We start from the raw sequence: 7494 nt of genomic DNA, 5'->3' as shown, positions 1-7494 counted from the left end.
ATAATAATAATAATAAGAAGGTAAAAATCCGCAATTAAAATTTTTTATTACTTTTTTTTTTTTATCATCAAGGGAAAATTCATTGATTAAACACTACAAAAAAAAGGCTTTTAACGAGAAGACAAATCCTCAATAAAAGTCTAAATATCCTCACTAAAACGATTTTAGTGAGAATAATTACTCTCATGGCTATCCTCACTACAGGGGTTCGCTACTAAAACTAATAACGAGAATGAAGCGTTATTCTCGCCATTAACATATAATGAGAATAATTATATCTTCATTAAATTATTTTTAGTGATAATCAAATCATCTCATGAAAGTATTTATAATGATTAAAAATCTTCTCACCAAAATGTTTATAGTGATAAAAAATCTTCTTGTTATACTAATATAATTTTCATGACAATTAATATTAATAATAAAAGTTATCCTCACTAAAAGTGTTTATAATAATAAAAAAACATCCTTATTATTTAATAATAGTTTCATCATAAAAATAATTAATAGTGTCAAAAAATAATCTTATTATATCATGCTTAGTATCCTCATTAATAGTGTTTATAATGATTATATAATAGTATAATATCATAAATAAGCCACTAAAAGTTAACATATATTCAAAAGACTTTCAAAGTCAGTTTCATCAAGACATAAAGACTATTTCCTATTTACCTTACAAAATACATTTCATTTACTATAACTTTCATCTCTATGATGAAAATGGGATAATCTGTTCAAAAAATGCAAACTGTAGATTAATAATCTCCACCTTGAACATGTTCTTTTTCACCAAGATATAGAGACAGTTCACTATTTGCTTTACAAAATAAATTCACATGAAAGAACTTCCATCCATATGCGTGCAAAATGAGGATCAATACAATCAGCATCAGGGTGCCAATGTATTATACACTTATGTCTGCAACAATCCTTTCGTGCAAACCAAATACCTGTGATGCACAAAAAGAGAAGCATTAGAAAGCTAAAAAACATGATCCATGAAACAATTGTGTTCACAAAGAGAGACTAACCATGAAATCAACAGATCTCTGAAGAACTAACAAGGCTACTTGACTGATATATGGCTCATGTAACTTCTGTGAGATCTGGAAGCATAAAAAGAACAAAAAAAATAAAGAACATAGTGAAGTTATGCAGATTTTTAATTGAAGAAGTTGAACTTCTAGCATGTCAAGGTCATATGCTTCCAGCATGTCAAGAGAGAGGTCATAGCATAAATGCGACATGTAGCAGAATTCATGAATAGCCAAATGAAGAAGAAATTGAGAGAGATGCCTATAAGAGATTCTACAGTCTCCTTATTTTATACAAATTACATCAGGGCAGCAGAGGGATGCCAATAAGAGATTCTACAGTCTCCAATGAGATACGTGTTTGAAACTTATAAAATTACCTTACCCACGGAACTTAAACAGGTAAAATAACTCAATCTGGTACCATATGCCTTCCAAAAAAGCTCTCAATATGACTACCATTATAGACAAAGATTACCACTTAATCAACTACAACCAAGAGATCTCTTATGCGTATAGCCTATGGTGATGAGACGTAAGATGTATTAGTGGACTCCATTTCAGGTTATCGCCTTCTCCTTCCTCCTCCTACAAGAACAAAAAAGGAAACAAAAATGGCAAAAACAGAGTCAATCGTATAGTATCAAAAGCAATGAGAAATCAGACAATCAGTATACTCACAATGCCAGCAAAGAGAATGAGGATTAGAAGAAAATAGAGAAGGGAAATAATATGGAGTGTAATGGTTGGAAGAAGTGAGGAATTAAGGAGGGGGTTTTGATGGCGCATATGGATAGGAGAAGAATTAAGGATAGCAAGTGAACTATACCTGATAAATTTGGAACTAAATTCAGATTCTGGGGATATTCTGATTGTTAACAAGTATCTCTATGCTAAGCCAAACATGCCAAAAGTTCCCCTCTATGAAGGATTACTACTTTTGCACCTTTCTCCTCCTGATCTTTACTTAGCTGAGTTGCCATTCCCCAAGCAGCCAAACTATACACTCGATCCACTAGAATCCCTGTTTCCTGAGCTATGTCTTGGCATCTTTCTATCTCTCCTTCCACAACTTTTCCAAATTTGAAACACACACGTATCTTTAAGTTAACATGATTTTACACAATAACCCAAAATCACCGCCCCTAAAGTAAACAGAATAGGGATTACTCACTTTCTCCTCTTGTTGCGCTCTACCAAATTAACAACTCCATCATCTACTTTATTTAAGCAATGGTCACTGAGATGGAAGCCAAATTGCTCAAGTGTTTCTCTCGTTCAATGTATGTATCAACTGGGTCAGCTAGTATGATACCAGTTAGCTTCCATGTGAGCCTGAGAAAGAGAGAAATAACAGTAATCCAGCCATCAACGGTAATCCAGAATTCACAAGCATTTTGATCTTAGTTTAGTTATAGAAGAAAATATAAGATAAAGAGCTAGAGAAACATTAAACGGTTGGAAGAAAACAACACTTTGATATCATCATTACCTTCTTAAAGACCTATTACTTTTGATGATGAACAAGCTTGCCACAAACAAATGCACAACCAAACACCAGCAACATGTTTGACAAAATTGAACCTAGTAATGACAATTGGACAACACTATCATATTACTTTTTAGAGCATAAATTGCAATAATCAGTTTTGTTGCATTTCCAAACGTGCCATTGAGAAGGCCACCAACTGCAGATACCATTTAACATTTCAAAGATGGGCAGTACAATCTTTCATTAATGAAAGAACATGTAGATGGAAGCTAAAATTGAGATGAAACAGATATGCTAAACATTCTTACATGTTGGTCTTGTATAAAAAGCCAATTGCCTATGGCAAAGCAATAAGAACAAATATTAGCACCTAACAATTATCGCATAGTTTAGGAAGCTGATCTCAAAGTTCATGTGGTGATTTCCCCAAGTTTTCCTTAGAAAGCTGATCTTAAACTACTCTAAGTTCATTTCTTTGTAATCAAGACCCCGAGATACTAGATGTTATTAGATTAACTTATATCTTAGTAATACAAGTAGACGACATAGTTGAGCTCAATATCAGATTTTAATTTCCAAGCATTTAGGTTCTTCTTTGGTGTTAAGGAAGCACTGCACATTGGATGGTCCCAAATAGGCAATAGAAAGAAACTATAAACATCTCTGATGGGTACTCTTTAAGAATTGCTGTCTTCAAATATAGTTTAATCAATTAATCACCTTTGCACACTAATTAAATACATCACCAAAAATAAAAATATATCTAAAATATCATATTGCCTGAAAAATAATAAACACACAGAGATAAACTAGAAATTGTAATGAAAGGCCTCCAATAATCCAAGAATATTTTGCTGCCAAGAACATGGAAGAGGATGATCCTAATTGATCTATCAAAAACTTATGCTACTTACGAGAGGACCTTTATAGAATATGACAATTAATGCTCCTAACATTGATACCAAAGTTCCTACCACTTTAAACTTGCCTTCTTGAGCTTCTCAAGTCAACTTCTCCATCCTAAAAAAAGCCAGTTCAGTTTTGTATTTTAGGCAATTAAAAGGAAATTAGTCTTCTGAGAACATGGTTATATGTGTGTTGTGAAAGAGAAAGCAAACTTGAAGATGACATCAAGTATGAAAGTAAAGGCAGGGACTAATTGGCCTATGGCATTAGCAAGGGTGTAGCTTATTCCTGTGAAAATAGGGATGGAACAACTAAAGAACTAAACTTTTGAAATCTTAAAAGGCCATTCCTCTATGACTCAATTTACCAGCCTTCTTTTCCTTTAATTGATTCACAATTACCTCAGCTGCATACTGTAATCTTATGGCAAGCCATCTGTTATCCAATGTAACAAAGAAAGAACTAAACTTTACAAATCTTGCACTTTTTATCATTTAGCAGCCAAAACTTTTTGTCACATTTTGAGTGGTGGCAAATGAAGTAATAATGTGGCCAAATTGACAGGGCAACTGCTCAGCTTCAGAAACTTCACCTGATTATCTCTGTGTGTAGCCTAAAGTTTAAATTAAATAACAAAATTGGAACCCACAAAGTGGGGGAAACGAGGCCATACCACCGAAGAGGGGCAGAAATCCAAGTAGATTGCAAGTTGGCCAGTATTGCTGGAAAAGATACATCCCCTGAACCCAGTCTATAACAGCCCAAATCTTTGACGTTAGAACCCTTCATAAGGAGAACATCCGGAAATCCGACCCAATCCCGGTAGTTTTAGTCACCATCAAAACTGCTAAGCTTCTGCCTGCTCTTGATGCACATGTTCATTGTCGCTCCCTTATTTTACTTCAAAATCTGTTCAGTGACATGAAAATGGTGAAGGACAGTATGACAATTAATTATGTGGACAAATAAACAAAAGATTCTGAAACCCTTTTATGGTTCAACATATAAATTCAATGTTAAGATGCTACATAGAAATGATTTCTTGAGCATAAAGAAGAAAATACAAAAACAAACAAGTAATCTCAAGCATGAAGTTGCTTAAAGTGACATGATTAACCATCTAAGTCCTATGTGTCAAAGCAAGTACAGATTTTAACAAGTTGAAGTGCGCAACACGTTAAGCAAGTTCGTGGGCCAATAAGTCTGCTTAAGCTAGTTTAAGGAGTTAAATCGGTCATTTTCAAAGTTCATAGTCAATTGAATTTTATGGCTAACTTGGAGAGGCTATCTATATATTAGGCCTAAAATGGAACAATTCGAAGAAAGCTACACTACAAGATGTAGCTTTAAGAACAAAAAACAATATTATTCATCCAAGAAATTCTATATCTATATGTTTTCATAGTGAAACTGTGTCTAATCATAATAACTTTGGCATTAAAAGTATATAATTGTGGTTGTTTTGCATATTTATCAAACAATCTACTGCTATTCAGAAAAGAAGCAGAATTGGGCAAAAATATCAATTGTATGGGCTGAATCCATGGGACAATTAACCTAAATCAATTGCTGGTAGTTCTAAATACTAACGGAAGCACTAAGTATTACTATAATCAAATTAGATGGAATAGACAAACACATAGCATAAGCTGTCATAATTATAAAAACAAAAACCAAGTCAAAAAGACCATGAAATTTTGCTAGGAATAACAATATTGACAACATTGAGCAAGAAAAGAAAAGCTCATACCAACATGCACAATGTACACAATAGTTTGCTAGCTATTGATTCAAGTAGTCGTCAATCATAAAGTATGATTCAAGTAGTGGTTAATCAAACTATTGACAAGTTTTTCAAAGAAAGATATTCAACTTGCTTATTTGTTTTTAGATGACTTTGATTACCCACCACCATCCTCTTCCCCGATGCAACCTTCATTCGGAAAAACATTCAATTCTTTAAAAAGTTATGTATAATGCTTGCTATTATTGCTCATCTATTGCATTAGCTAAGCTAAAATTACTGTATTGACATAATAAATGAATCAATTTATTATGAAAAACAAATGCTCTGTTTGTTCTGTTTATTACATCTTTATATGTTTGTGCATTGTCTCGCACAGTGTCAGCGCTAATACCTCAAATTTTGAAATGCTAGTGAGGTGCAAGGTGGCAAAAAATATAACAACAGTTTAAGATCAACGAATTTCACATTTCAGACCCTTTACGTCCCATTTTAACCTCTTTGTCGTACCTGGAATCAACAAATATAGCACCTGCAGGAGATTCTATTACATCTCCAAGCAGTTGTAGTCATTGGCAGAGCCAGAACAAAACACTCAGGAGGGTCAATGGCCGAAATGTGTTAAAAAGTACAATTATTTTTGGTACAAAAAACCCATTGAAAACTATACATTTTCTTTATTTATCCCCAAGTCGGGGGATCAACGGATCCGCCATGACCCCCTGTAAATCCATGCACTGCCTGCATTAACATTATATCAATTCCAAAACCGTGAATGAACAAACTTCAGTACAATCATGACTGACCTTGGGGAAACATATCTCTAAGTCCCAGCCGATGATGAAGAAAACCTTTCCAAATCTGTAACTGAGTTGTCAATATGCTTATGCAGCCCTTTCCGAAAGGCACGTAGAGCATATCAGTCATTGCTTAAAGATGCAGATCTAAGGTCTGTTACAAATCATTATCATGCAAGTAAACTGTGATTAGGTAGTCTAATAATACAGAGTCTCCAAGATATTCTAGTTGCTGCATAACAATTAGTCGGTGGAAAAATCAAAACATATAAAACTTTGAAACAATAAAGCCAACATTTTTTAGTTGTTTAACAGATACGTGATAACATCTTGGAATTTCAGAAATCATATAGGAACCATAGGTCAATGCTTCCAATAACCTAGAAAGGTCCCTAAATGTGTAGTTCAACAATGATTCTACACATACCTATACTAGAACACTACCTATACTAAAACATACACGAACTCTTAACTCAATTGATTCTACCATCTATCAGAAACATTTTCGAGAAATCGCACTAGCAATGCAAAACATGACAAGGAAAAACCTTACAGAAAATTGCGTACACAAAGTATACCCACCAAAACTTCAATATTGACAATGGTGATTCATGGCAGTAAACTACATGAACTAGATAATATCAAAATTAAGAAAGAGACATTGATGAAGGGTTGAATAGAAGAGCTTACTAGTTGTTGAGTCGCAGAAACTTCTTGCTGATTTAGGTCGCAGGAAATTAGAGATTCAGGCTTTCTGGGTCAAAGAAAATTTCCAAGACTATTAACGATTCAGGTTGGAAGAGACGATTACTGATTTAGGTCAGTATGAATTGAGGTCGCATAAGACATGGATTGAGGTGCGGAGGTGTCTTAGGTCGCAGAATCCATGGGTGTCTCGCTCAACTTCAGAATGAATTTAGAATTGGGAATTTGAGGTTTAAGATTCCATCCTACTCATTTAGGTCAGAGGTTGCGCAAGACATAGATGGAGTTGCCCATGTGCTTAGGTCGCAGAATCATGGGTGTCTCGCTCTGCTTTGAAATTAATTTAGAATCGAGAATTTGAAGTTTAAGTTTTGGGAAAATTTTTGGAGGGATTATTAAGATTTGGGGAAAAAATTGGAGGGATGATTGGGCGGTAACTCAAAATTTTGGGTAATAAAATAACGAGAATAAAGTGTATTATTAATATTATAGTTAAATAAAATAGTGAGAATATTAAAAAATAACAAATCTAAATTGTTAAGTCACATGTAGTAATGAGAATAAGATAAAAATAAATTCAATAAATAAATTGTTTTGTGATTAATAATAAAATATATAATTTATTCTCATTAAAATTATTGAAATTATGCTTTTAACGAGAATTTGTTTTATTCTCATTAATTTTTTCTCGTTAATACTCAATTTTCTTGTAGTGAAAATGACTGCATTACATCATGAGACACTAAAGGCCAGCACGCAGGCGGGCCAGTAGGCCAGTAGGAAGGGCTAGCGTGAAAACGGGACGCCCGAGCT

At 33.8% G+C, this 7494-nt stretch overlaps 1 long non-coding RNA gene across 5 annotated transcripts; it reads right to left on the bottom strand.

Moving 5' to 3' along the window:
• Positions 1-603: 603 nt before the first annotated feature.
• On the bottom strand, positions 604-7106 carry LOC136201161 (uncharacterized). 5 transcript variants are annotated; one of them, XR_010673705.1, is made up of 9 exons: positions 6667-7106; positions 5986-6130; positions 5690-5920; positions 4109-4344; positions 2530-2621; positions 2212-2372; positions 1867-2109; positions 1035-1625; positions 604-953 (listed from the first exon to the last, which is right to left on the bottom strand). It is a non-coding gene; the product is annotated as an uncharacterized lncRNA (long non-coding RNA). The 5 variants fall into 5 exon arrangements; XR_010673707.1 differs by lacking the exon at positions 2530-2621 and having other exon boundaries at positions 1035-1109; positions 1418-1625; XR_010673703.1 differs by lacking the exon at positions 2530-2621.
• Positions 7107-7494: the final 388 nt, after the last annotated feature.

This window comes from Euphorbia lathyris, chromosome 7 (genome assembly GCF_963576675.1).
Source record: "Euphorbia lathyris chromosome 7, ddEupLath1.1, whole genome shotgun sequence".
NCBI classification, from domain to species: Eukaryota; Viridiplantae; Streptophyta; class Magnoliopsida; order Malpighiales; family Euphorbiaceae; genus Euphorbia; species Euphorbia lathyris.
The sequence above is the reverse complement of the archived record's forward strand: the minus strand, read 5'-3'. Positions and strand labels throughout refer to the sequence as shown.